The sequence below is a fragment of the Beta vulgaris genome, chromosome 8, assembly GCF_026745355.1.
Source record: "Beta vulgaris subsp. vulgaris cultivar EL10 chromosome 8, EL10.2, whole genome shotgun sequence".
In the NCBI taxonomy this organism is placed as follows: Eukaryota; Viridiplantae; Streptophyta; class Magnoliopsida; order Caryophyllales; family Amaranthaceae; genus Beta; species Beta vulgaris.
This window is the reverse complement of record NC_079209.1, coordinates 60,274,055-60,282,956: the sequence shown is the minus strand read 5'-3', so window position 1 is coordinate 60,282,956 and position 8,902 is coordinate 60,274,055. Positions and strand designations below refer to the sequence as shown.

General features: G+C 34.7%; 1 long non-coding RNA gene across 1 annotated transcript; it reads right to left on the bottom strand.

Moving 5' to 3' along the window:
- Positions 1–846, bottom strand: LOC104893070 (uncharacterized). Its single transcript, XR_007268849.2, has 2 exons — positions 522–846; positions 1–246 (listed from the first exon to the last, which is right to left on the bottom strand). It is a non-coding gene; the product is annotated as an uncharacterized LOC104893070 (long non-coding RNA).
- Between the last annotated feature and the right edge of the window lie 8,056 nt (positions 847–8,902).

Genomic DNA, 8,902 nt, shown 5'->3' with positions numbered 1-8,902 from the left:
TGATTCCCCAAACAGAGCCATTCAAAACCATAAATTATCCACCAACTTCAGATTACAAAACATAAATTCAAGATTTAACTATTTCTTGCAAAAAGTAAAATAAAATAGTTCAATTCATTCAAAATAGAAATCTTCAGGTTTGACTATTTCCCATGGCAGCCTCATGTGGACTTTGAGCAGCACTTTCAGGTGGACTTGGAGTTGGAGTATCATCAACTTTGAGAGCCATGACTTTCCCACATAGATCTTCCATTTGAGATCATAAGATGCATAAAAAAGAAGTAATTAGTATTATTGTTTGTTAAGCTTTAAAGAAAAGTAATTTTGCTGAAATTTACAGAACTTACATTCAGCAAAAAAAATGAAAGTAAAAACGAAACCATCAACCATGTGAGCACAGAGCACCAGCATACCAGAAACTTAGAGAAGACTCAGCAAAAAAACGAAAGTAAAGAAAACGAAAGCGAAAGACGGAAAAACGAAAAACGAAATGAACATAACTAGATCTAGAGAGAACTTACTGTAAATTGTTGAAGATTTAGAAGAATTTAGAAGTTCGAATTCCAGTTTTGATTGAACTTCAAATCTTCAATGGGTCTCTACTCTCTACTCTTTAGAGTTTTAATTTACTGTCTAGGGTTTTTTTTTGGAGAGAAGTCTCTACTCTCTAGTCTTTAGGGTTTTGATTTTCAACTTTTGATTGTAAATTGTACAGTAGGTCTAGGTCAGTAGCAGTAAAAAACGCTGTTTATTTTAGCCTTAGGGTTATTGGGCTTGGCCCAATATTATAAGTTAGGTTGTCCGGATAACTTAGTCTAAGGCCCTAAACCTTATTTTTATTTCAGGTTAGTTTCAGGTTCAAAAGGTCAACCTGAACCTAACCCATTATATTTTCAGGTCGGGTTGGGTTGACCCATTTTTTTTTCAGGTCGAAAATCTCAACCCAAACCCGGAATTTTCAGGTCAGTTTCAGGTCGGGTTATCGGGTTGGGTCAGTTTTTGCCAGCCCTACATACAGTGATACAACGGAAGGAAAACAAACACTCATATTGGAGCGGAATTCCTCGAACAAACCTGCCGTGATACCTTCATAACCTAATCAAACAAGTTGGTTAAATGTATTGGGTTAGAGTTTAAAATTCCAGCTGAACCCAAGCCAACCCATATTACAAATTTTATGTACTAATGTTGGTAATTATAGATGATGGACCACATTTAAAGTTTTTGATATGAGCACTACAATTTCCGTGAAAGACCGAGCCCATGGGTAGGAAGGAAAGTTAGATACATCTTGACAAAGCCCTGTATCGTAGGCTGCTGAGACAAGTTCAACTCTCGTGGGCCCTAAATTATTACAATATGGTAACTTCAAGATCTAGGTACGCAAGTTGAAGTCTCTTGTTACAAGAGGTTAGAGGTTAGAGATGGTGCCAATGCCACTACGTAAGTAAGTATCGCATGGTGCTGAACTATTTGAGTTATGACATTAATAGTTACAAAGTCTATTGCACATAATATATTATGTTTTGTATGTTGGAAACTTTTGAAATTAGAGGTGGTGCCAATGCCACTAAGTATCATATGTTGCTAAACTATCTGAGTTATGACATTAATAGTTACAAAGCCTATTGCACATTTTATTGGGTGCAAAAGAAGGGAGGTACCCATTTTATTCAAATAAAACAACAACAAACTTAGGCTCACTCCAACAATATCCTCACGCAGGAGGTGGGTAATTGACAAAGTCATTGCACATGATATATTATATTTTTGATGTTGTTGAGTTTTGATTGATTGTTGTCATGTTTGAATTTGTTGAGTTGGAAGAATAAGTAAGATTGTTATTGAATATTCGAATTTGTGGAATTTGAGAGTGATATTTTACATGTTGTTGAATTTGTGGAAATTTGGTAGTAATATCTCATATGTTGTTAAAATTGAGATTTGTTTTGTGATATAGAAGTTGATGTGATTGTAAATCGGTTCCAAAATTTGAGAACTCGACGTGAACAATTGTAATTTTTTTTTATTATTGATTTCAAGGTTGTATTTGGATTTTGTAACATTTTGAATTGAGTAAATACGATTTTTTTTTTTTTGAGTTTCTAGTAATGTAAAGTTGCGCTACCCCTAGTTTAGAATCCTGGATCTGCCCCTGGATACATTTTTCTTTTTGCATAAGCTGAAAAGTCTTTTGATGTGTAAATACTCTAATAAGATAATAGTGAATTGACAATAATATACATTTTTCTATACGAATTATTTAGAATTAAGAAAGGCTAGCTAAATATTTGTGGACCATATATTGAAATGAACAGATCATCATCTTATATGATAATGTTATCTCTCATATATTGGTAATAATAATATATGTTCAAAGTTGAGCCTTGGACGTATAAATCAACACAAAAGTTGTGGAAGCATAGTTTAATTTTGGATATTTTTACTTTGTAATTTGTATGAAGGAAAAAGGTTAAAGTGTCTTTTAAGAGAGTCTTTCCCTCTATAAATACAAAGATCTTAATTTTATTTATGAATGGATTATGCTCCCACTATGTGATTTGCGTTATATAGATGCGCAACCGCATATGAGCACATCACTGTCATTGTTTAGACTGACTTTTCAACTACACAATGTGACCTATCACATTTTAAAGCATAATTGTTCTTCATGAAATTATTGGCCCACTCTACTATTTCTTGTCTATAATGATTCTTTGCATAACACCTATGATAGAGAGTAGAGACATTCTTATTAGGTATACCTCTCAAGTTTCACGTCGGAGAGATAATGAGAAATTACTTAGTTTATAAGATTTCACCAACTACATTAGCATGAAGCTTTTTGAGAAGGAAATCAAAAACGAATTCGTGCATGCTAGGTCCAAAGCGGATAATATCATACTAATACTGGAGCTTTATATGGACTAGTGGGCCCTACAAATGGTAGAGCTGACAGTTCGATTGGGAAAACGTGCATACAATGTTGGACCATATATCAGGCGACAGCATGTTCCCCGAGTTGTTGGCAATACAAGATGATTAAACGGATTATCGCTAGAGGGGAAGCTTGTTGTGGGTCCTTGATCTGAGGGGAGGTTTGTATACATTTCAAGTCACACATCGGAGAGATAACTTTGACAATTATACATAGGCAAATACACAATTAATTACTTTAACTAATTAATAAGATTAAATGATAACAAACTGCTTTTTCCTTATACAATTATAATGCATTTTCTTCACCCGTCTTAAAAAAAATTAAGTATTAAGAAATTCCAATAAATTTATATACTTAAATAAATTTTAAAAAGTTAAAATGACTCAATAATGGAAAAAAACGTGGATTATAGTTCATGACTCCGGGCACCCGTCGGGGCCTGGTGCTGGTGCTCATGAAGTTCACCCAAAGGTTGTCGTAGTCCCTTGGAAGGCAAACTCATGCCTGGGAAGGGGCATCCGACGCCCTTCGAAGGCCCTACAGAGTACAGGGAGGGCGTTGCCAAAGCGAGTCAAAATAAGACAAAAGTGGGCAAGGAAGGAAGATCTGAGGCACTCGTAGGCGTAGCCATCAGTAAGCACCCTGAAACCCCAAGGTCCTAGACGAAAAAATTCGTCGGGCCTGGAGAAGTCGAAAAATGGCTCGGAAATGGAAAAAAATGTGGATTATAGTCCACGACTTCGGGCTCCCGTTGGGGCCGGGCACCACTGTTCATAAGGTGCACCCAAGGATTGTGGTAGTCCCTTGTAAGGCACACTCATGCCTTGGAAGGGGCATTCAATGCCACTTGGAGGCCCTATGGAGTACAAGGAGGGCGTTACCGAGAGAGCCAAAATAAGCCAATAGTTGGCAAGAAAGGAAGGTATGAAGCACCCGTACATCAGTAAGCACCCCGAGGACCCCCAGGAAGGTCCGGAATGAAAAAATTCATTAGGGCCAGAGAAGTCGAAAAATCGCTCGAAAACGGGAAAAAGCGTGGATAATAGTCCATGACTCCGGGCTCCCATCGGGGTCCGGGTACCGGTGCTCGTGGGGTGCACCAAAGGGTTGTGGTAGTTCCAAGGAAGACATACTCATGCCTTGGAAGGGACATTCGACGCCATTCGAAGGCCCTACGGAAGGAAAGTCTTAAGCACCCGGCCCGTAGCCATTATTAAGGACCCTGGGCCCCTAGGAAGATCCGGGACGAAAAAATTCGTCGTGCCCAGTTCTAATATATTTCAATAAACACAAATAAGTTTTATTTAAGAAACCGTGTGAAGAGAGCACACCCCTTAAATAAGATATTAATTTCACTTAAATCAGAACTTGTACTTTATATAGTATGATCAATCATTTTCTAACCACAGTCCAGTACTCCACTAGATATATAATACAACAGATCTAGTATGTTTTAATTTTTTATTTAAATTTTATGAAATCTAAAGAAAGGAATAAAGGGTGATGACGACGACATATATATAAAGCTGAGAGCATGCATGCATGATCATACATAAAGGCTTAGTCTCGATCTTTAAATTCACAATGGGGATTGGAGAAGACAGTAACTAGATACAGTTCCTCTTGTCTTTTATCAAATTTTCATCAAAATGTTCCGTATACACAACCTAACTAAAAATCATTGTTACAAGCTCATATATACGGAATTACGGACTATATGAAAGTCTCGTACTTTTGGATCGAATTAGTCTGAATTGAACTGAAAATAAGTTCAAAAGAACGAGAGCGAAGTAGTACTATACAATTTGCTTCTCAACCATGTATGTATATAGGAGTACTACGTAGTAGGCTAGTAGTTGCTAGCTGCAAATGAGGGCGACATTCTTTTTTAATGTGTAATGAGGGTGACATTTGTACAATAGTACTATATACGTTGCAATTTTGCATGGCCCAAACCAAGCTTTGCCACTAATTTGTTCTCTCCGCCCAACAATATTTGCATGGATTTACTTGGCACAGAGGTAACATCCTATAGTTGTTATAATCTGAATAACACATATAGACGAAGAACTTGTGTACGAAAATTGATCTTCTCTTCTCTTGTATCGTTATTTCAATCACTCCAACTTTTTTTTATATCTTTTTGGTTATCGGACAACTTTTTCAAGTGATATTAAGCAATTTTAGGACATTATATATATGTTCATTTTAGGGCATTTAAGCTCATGCTACCATATTAAAACCAAGCAGAATAATCAACAATCAAGTAGTTTAATTCGATCCAAATTAGGATAGACAAACATATGGGCGAAACTTACCATAACTTGCCATAAAGGAGGATGCATGATTAGTCGAAATGAGAAAATAGGCCAAAAGGGCACATATTAGGCCAAATTTTCCAACAATCAGGTAAATTTTAGCCATAGAAAGGCCAGACAAACAAATCATATGTAGGCAAAATTTACAATGACTAGGCTGAACAAAAAAAATTAAGACGAAAAGCGCAAATGTCATTTTTTAATGTTAGAGCGACTAAGTGTACTAATGACATAGACCGTGTTTGATCCCATTTTTTTTACTAACTTCATCACAATACTTTGACAATTAAACTAAATGACATCTACGTCAAAGATTACGATTTAGACAAAAAGAAACATATTTATGCCAAAATGACTCGATCAAAAAATCTATATTTGAATCGAAATATATCTAGCCAAACTCATAACTTGATTTATATCTTCAATCTTCTCCATTAGATTACTTTTTCACTTCCCATTAGGTCTTAGCAAGGTCATAACATAAGGTTACGTTCTACTAACCACACTTATCCTTTCGTCTCAAGATTGCGATTTTAGATTAAACAGTTGAGTCTGCACTCAACTAAAAGTTTAAGCTGATGGTTGATGTTCGGGAATAGATCTATACTCTTATCACGCCCCTCACATAAGAGCCTTTCAGGCTTGAAGTGTGGATGCAGGCATGCAGCACATGCCTCCCTCATACTTGACGCTAAATATTCCACTGAGAAAGAAGGGGTGGATGAGATTCCAAACCCGTGATCTTTTTATCACGCTAGCTAACTCTTAATACCATGTCAAATGACCGATTCAATCAAAAGTTTAAGATAATAGTTAAGGCCCAGAAATAAATCTTTACTCTATACAGTCAAAAAGAACCCACAAAGTTCTAAGAATATCGTTCAATTAACATGCTCACAAAATCGACTTTTTGAGGCAAAAATTTGAAATTATAGGCTTAACAGTTGTGACTTGGGAGTGACTAAAACCAGTCCACGGTCGCTGGACAAAGGTCACACTTCACGAAATATTCAGCAGCAAAGTGTGGTCCTATTATTAAACTGACGAAAATATTTACACCAAATCAAAAAAAAAAAAGTGAAACATCTTGGTTTTGCTAATTTATTGCATTATTTTAAAACTTTCATCAAATCAATAACTAATCATTACTATAAGACATGTTTTTACTTGGGCAATGAAATCACTTTAATTTGCTTTAACTAAATTAGCTTCCATTACCTACAGAGTTGCGCTTTTTGAGTTGTGATTTGTGAATGATTAAAGGAGTTGCATAAATCACAGAGTTTCTCTTCTTCTTATTTTCTTTATTGACCTGCTCTTACATTTTTATTCAGCAAATTAGATAATTTTTATCAATACACCTGAGTGTACCATGAACATGGTATATATTCACGATAATTTTTTGCTCATTACTCATATAAAAATCCAAATGAGAAAAATATACATAAAAGAGAGAGTTTCAATTAAACAAAAAATAGTATCCGGTAAAACCATGCACATGTTATGCCCGATATGTTAGATATGCTCATCATTTTTTTTTTTGGTTTGACATCTAGTACTAATATAGATAGGTACTTTAACGTGATTTCGTGCTCTATTCTAAAAGATATATCCTATGGTTGGTTGTGTTTAGGGTAACATTTTTGGTATTATGGTTTTTATCTTTTTTAAAAAAAAATTAGGATGTGTTGTGCTCAATATACATTTTATGTATTATTTATATTGAATTTATCTGAACCTATTTGAATTTGTCTAAATTTTTAGTAACTAATCAAAACTTATTGAAGCTTAGTTTATAAAGTATTACAACTTAATTGAACTTATTAGAACATATATGAACTAATTTGAGCTTAAAGGAACTAAAACTTATTTCTCCATTAAGGCGAAGAGAACGCACTCTTAATTTTTTTTTTTTTTTTGATAAGGAGAACAAACTTAGACTAGCACTCTGATCTAGAGGCCACGTAAAACATCTTTGCGGATGATGAGAATGCATCCTTAATCTATGAAGATGTTCTTTGTAGTAATTGTAGCATATTCCTGCAATTATACTTTCTCTATTACTCAATGATAAGATCAAAAGAATACTAGTGAAAACGATAGGACTACTCTCATGTTTATCTCTTTGACAATGTAGTTTGTCTTTTGGAGATACAACTTTATTAATATTGTTAATTGTTTATTTCCTATTTTCTGGAATATTTATTTTATATTTTTGAGTGGACCTTCTTTATTTGAACTCCTAGCTTTGCAATTGCTGGGAATAAATATGACAGAAAGGGTCAGCTATAGAAAAACATAAATGGTTGAGCTTGAATAGGATTGGCGACAATCACTATTCACCAGCGAATTAAGATGATGATTGTGGTGGTAGTGTATATATCATATCATATATGTCATATGTGGTTGTCTTAAATGGTTGTGGTTGTGTAAGCCTGTGATGATAGGAAATATTGATCTCAAGGGTCCCAATTGTGGTTCATCTTCGTGAAACAATCGCATCAACGATTGATTAGATATGAAAAATCTCAACTTTAGGACGTGTCTTTACGAAATATTTTCAAAAAAAAAGGCATAGGGTTTCTTTTTTTCGGCATAAAACAGCTAAATTGAATTGAATTGAACTGAACCGAACTGAAATGAATAGCCATATGTGAGAGTAGAAGTATTGTCCAGAGCTGAACTGAACTGATCTGAATTGAACTGAATTAACTAAACTGAACTGAACTGAATTGAACTGAAAATAAGCTGGGGAGAACAGGCCCATAGTGCCTAATACGTCCCTGAATAAAGGAAAAGAAAATTGGACACGAGCAAGAGCTATAGACTAACTATTGGTTCTGCTCGTGGACCGTGAAAAACTGGCCAACTATTCTTTAGATAAGAAAAACGGATTTGTTGGTAGCCAAACTGGGAAATAAAGAATAGAGAAGCAATAATGGTTCAAAGAAAAGAATTCGTTTAGTATGTTTGACAAGTAATTAATCACATGATATTACTTTGAAATAGACTTGTAAACTTACAATTACTCCAAATTATTCATTATAGTTAGAATTGTTACTATCAGTTTTTCCGTATTTTGAAATGATTTTTCTTTTTGTTGGGATCTTATTGCTAGATAAACATACACGATTTCTTACTAGTTTCCATAAAGTATATAGGTCTTGCTATGACCTATTTAGGTTTTTACCTCCTCATTTTCTTCTAAACCTTCCTTCTCATTCTCAACAAGGACAATGATATAAACAAGATTTGATCCTAAGTCTTAATTACCACCTCTAAAGAGTTTAACCAAGTTAGTTGACATCCACAATAACCGGCCAATTATACGAGTGAATATATATATATAGAGCAAGAGTAACCGATCAACTTATAGTCCTATATTTAAACACAAATTATTAGAACAGGCGGTCTAATTCTAGCATAAAATTAGATGAACCTAATACTGAATTTTTTTAACATCCCAAATCCATTTCACTATAACCTAACACTATTCTAGGTATCCATTCCCTTATCCTTTCTTTGTTTTCTTGATTCTCGAACTACAACAAACACTTTCAAAAAATAACTCCTTAGTCTTACCAACGGATTAAATTAGTCACTAAATGGATTAAACTAGTCACTTAATAGGCCAGGTTAAAGA